General features: G+C 31.0%; 1 long non-coding RNA gene across 1 annotated transcript; it reads right to left on the minus strand.

The window, feature by feature from the left end:
* Positions 1 to 938: 938 nt before the first annotated feature.
* Positions 939 to 2127, minus strand: LOC132066612 (uncharacterized). Its single transcript, XR_009416879.1, has 2 exons — positions 1834 to 2127; positions 939 to 1184 (listed from the first exon to the last, which is right to left on the minus strand). It is a non-coding gene; the product is annotated as an uncharacterized LOC132066612 (long non-coding RNA).
* Positions 2128 to 4864: the final 2737 nt, after the last annotated feature.

Consider the following 4864-nt stretch of genomic DNA (forward strand, 5'->3'; position numbering starts at 1 on the left):
CCTCTCTCTTTAGTCCGATTCGATGGATTTTTGTGATTTTTGCTTATTCTCCTAACACCATTAGCTTAATCATCTATAGCAACATATTCATTCAAGGCATTGATATATATATTCATACATACATATTATAGACGTAAATCCATAGATATTTCTCATAAACCCAAAATAGATTAAAGTTATCCACATATCCTATACCTCACTTACAAATTCAATTTTTACCTAAATTTGGGGTAAACAATCCTAACCTTCATTTAGTTCAAACAAACGAGTCCTTAGTATTTTTTTTTTCCAATCATTATACTAACGAAAAAGGGTCAAAAGTCCCTTAAGCTACGCTAAATTGAAAAAAAATGTCCTCCCCTAATAATTTGTCCAAAATTGTCCTTGCTATTAACATTTAGAACCAATGATTATATTAGCAAATATTTATCCTACTTCAATTCGTAAAATATTAAGAAATAAAAATATCCCCTACTTTATTAGGAAAAAGAATTTTGCCGTTATCTAAATAAAAATTAATGATGAGGTTACTATGATCTTAATATGACTTATAGTATCAGTTCAGAAAGTACGTGGAGTTACTCTATTTTAATTGATGAAACGAGATTAGAAGAAAAAAGATCATTTTTCACTATTTTTGTTAGTTAAAGGGATTTTAAAAGAAAAGAAACAGGAAAAGGGTTCTTTAAATATAATATTTTTATTGGAAAAATGATGTGTTTTTTTTCTTTTTCTTTTAAACAATATGTTTATTAGAAAATGAGCATTTTGACCCTATTAAGTAACAATAAGGGCATTTTTGTACCCAACTATTAACAGAGGACATTTTTGTTCAATTTCGCATAATTTAAGGGCATATTTGACCCTTTTCCATATTTTTAAAACTATCCCAATAATGCTAACAAACCATAATAACTGATTGAAAAAATTAGAATCAATTGGAGCTATTAATATGTAAAAAAATATCATGTATTAGACAAGAAACAAAGGTTTTTAATAGATCTTTTACACATAAATATCTCATGCTAAAAGTGAAGAGGAGATTATCAAAAGAATCATTAATGACTCCTTTTAACTTGTGAATCCATCAAATCTTCACTCTTCACCACAACACTTCTCGCAGACTGGGGGAATCTTCCTTATGTTGCAGTCACAACAGCCTATTTCACATTTGCTCGTGCATGCTGCAAATACAGATTTATTATTCTTAAAATGATAAATTTAAAAGTAAAATTCACTATGTCAAAGAGGAAATTTTGCAATGTATGCAGAACTTTACATATAAAAGCATACTTAACTTATATATGTTAACAATGACGCATTTTTATACTATTAGTGTATTTTAACTTGTTATAACATGTAATTACTTGCCTTATATTTTAGTTTACTAATCCACCAGTTAGTTACTTGTTATTTTTAAATAATCTATAGTGTAAAAGGTTATTTTGGGATAATATTGAGAATGAATTCTATGGCGTGAACATTTCTTCAAGAACATGTCATAAGACACGGATTATACGGAAGTGGTGAAACATTTCGTGACCGCGGAGTTAAAAGAGATTGGGAGATATAAATAGTTACCCCATCCATTTCATTTTAGATAGTGGCGTTTTACTAGCACGTAGTTTAAGAAAAATAGAAGTTTTTGCACTTTGAAATTATCCTTGGAACTTGTCGAAGTAAGATATGTTGTGATATTTCCGTGACTAGAAAAGCATGTCCTTAAAGATAAAATAAGAAGTTTAAAAGGAGTTTCTAACTATATAAAGGTTTATTTTTCTAGAAAATTAAAGAAAAGAATGTCATATAAATAGAAAGGAAATTGAATAGTACGATAAACAACAACATCTGATGCCCGTCCACCCAACATACGACTGATAACAAGCGGTTTTTCTCCATTAGCTCCAGCTTCAACCTCCACGTGAGTTATGGAGGCCAGGAGAACAAGAACAAAAGCGATTGTGAAAAACTTTATCATGGTTCCACGAATAATGTAAAAACAACCAAGAAATTGATGTTTATAGTGTTGGAGATGTTTTATTTAATATGACCAGACTGCCTTATATATACAGATGTTGGTCTCTCAAACTAGTAAAAGCAAGGGTTCAAGATAATAGGGTCTTTAATAAAAAAAAGTTTGACCAATATTAATATGTATATAGACATAAGAAATAGGTTGCAAGAATTAATTTTGTTTACCTAAAATAAGTTTAGTAAATTCTGCAAGTCAAAGCACAATTATGAATAAATAAATTTCCCTTAAATTATAAGTATATAATCTTTCTCTTCTTAGATAGAATTCATACGAGATACTTAATATCATTATGCAAGTTCAAAAGGCCATGGTCGACAACTAGTCATCACTAAAAATACCATTTTATTCAAGGAATAAAATCGATGACTACTGTCGGTATTCAAAGATTTCCAATAAAATTGATGGAAAACATTCTCGGTAATAACAACCAACAAACATGCTCGGTAATTTCAGATAGTTCCTAAAGGATACTGAAATTATAAATACCTCAGTTATGTTTGACAACCTACACGAAAAGAGTTAAATAACCGATGGTGTACGCGTATTTTAATAATTAAGAAAAAAAAATCTTATTTAAGTAACGTACTCGATGGACTCAATTAGCTATTCTATACTATTTCATTCAGCATTAGGAAATAACCAACGGATACCATCAGTTTTTTCATATTGCTGAGTGAAATATTATGAAATAATCGACAGAATCCATTAGTTATTTCATGAATCTGCAAACCCTCTTATGAAAACACTATCGATTAATAATCATTCTGAAAAATTATATTAAGCAATAGTCGATAATTCCCGTCAATTTTCAGTCAAAAATCTAGAAGAAAAACTGACAAGAGAAAATGGTTGTCTAGTGAGACGGGTCGGCTTAGTATCGCCCCGGTCCATTACCGATACCAGGATCAGCCCAGTACCGAATAGAGGGTGGGCAATTTGCACGATTACCCTTCAAAGGCATTGGTCTTTAATTTTTACCCTTCACCTAATACTCCGAGATTGTGGATTTGAATTCCGGTTCAGTTAAAAAGAAAAAAAGAATTTCGCAAGGCAGAGGTTTGTAGAAAAATTAAATCTATTCGGGCAAAAGTTAGGTCTTAAGGCAGAGGTTTGGCTTAAGGTAGGTTTGCCTTAAGACAAACTTTTGCCCAAACGTTTGAATCCAAAACTTTGTCTAGCGAATTCAAAATTCTGTCTAGTGATTTTTTTTAAAAAAATTTTACTGAGCGGGATTCGAACTCAAAACTCATGAGTTTCTAAGAGAAGGACAAAAATTAAAGACCGGTACCTTTGAAGGGCATTCCGCACAACAAAAAAAAAATGATTAGGGGGTAGGGGTTGGGCTAAGTATAGGAATATGAGAAAAGAACACAAATGGTCATCCGGTCCAAATTATTGACAATCAGATGACCCAAAAAATTTAAAAGACATTTTTAAAAGGGAAAATTAAGATGAGTGTTCATTTGGACATATAGTTTTCCAAAATCAACTGCTTACCCTATGTATCCTTTCGCTAATCTAGTTTGCAGCCAAGACAACTGGTTCATCCTTCGAACACTCTATCTTCTTTGGCCCTTATCTCTCGATCCATTTTCTCTCCCTGCCTTTTCCACTCTCGTCTGTTTCTCTTCTTTTCCTTAAGGCCTACCACCCCTTCTATCTATGGATAATAGATTTACTCTTATTTGTTATCAAGAGACTTCTGCTACAGAATGGTTTGGAAACACGATAGGTGGAGAATAATAAGAAAAGAAGATGAAACTGGTCTGCCAGGAAAATTAAACAAAGAATGAAGTCTGGAGAAGGAGAAAGGATTTATAAATTCCTGGGGGGAAAAGCATTTAATCCTGCATTAAGTAAGTGCAAGACAATGTTAGAATGATAAAGATAGTAAAGTTTGTGTGTGTTTTTAAATTGAAATTGCTTTGAACAGGGACGGCTCAACATTATTGGTGGCCTAAAGCCAAACTGCGCTTTAATTTTTTTTTTTTAAGAGAGGAGGTTTTCATATATATATTTTTTATTTGAAATCTATTTTTCTAGATTTTTGAGATGCAAAATATGAATAATTGTTCTATAATCGATTTCTCCTATATAAAATATTTTTTCAATTGATAATGAGTTAATGGTCAAAAACACTCCTAAATTATCACTTTTTTTTGACGAGTTTCATAACAACTATCTATTGTTCCCTTTATCTTAAAATTATTACTCTCTTTGTATTAAAACACATCTCAATATTGAGTTAAATCAATCGACAACAGGCACATGAAGGCTAACTCAGCATCGAGGAGTGCTTTAATACAAAAAGAGTGATAGTTTAGGTAGGTAAATGTAATAATGGATATTTGAAGTATGAAAGTCGCGAGAAGGTGATAGTTTATGTATGTTTTTTTATCATTATTTCATTAATAATATACCTTACCCATTCAATCTCTCTTGATACATTTTATATAAAAAAAAAATTTGACTTTTCCATTAAAAAGTTCTCAATATTTTTCTAAAAGAAAAATATATAAACCTAATATTGTTAAAAAAAAAAAAAAAAAAATGGGGCCCCCAAGATTTGGGGGCTAAAGCGTCCGCTTCACTTGCTTTACGGTAAAGTCGGCACTGGCTTTGAAATAGTTTGCTAATTGTATTTTTCACTTTTGTGACGAAGGATTTCCTTATCTTTCTTGATCCCTTCTTAACAAGGCCCATGAATCAAAAGTCACAAAAGAAGTGGACAACTTATATATATAGTTATATAGAACGAATACATTATTTATACGCTGCAATTTTAGTTAATTTCGCGTGTTTATACTTGATTATACAAAACATATAAAT

The sequence above is a fragment of the Lycium ferocissimum genome, chromosome 8 (genome assembly GCF_029784015.1).
Source record: "Lycium ferocissimum isolate CSIRO_LF1 chromosome 8, AGI_CSIRO_Lferr_CH_V1, whole genome shotgun sequence".
NCBI classification, from domain to species: Eukaryota; Viridiplantae; Streptophyta; class Magnoliopsida; order Solanales; family Solanaceae; genus Lycium; species Lycium ferocissimum.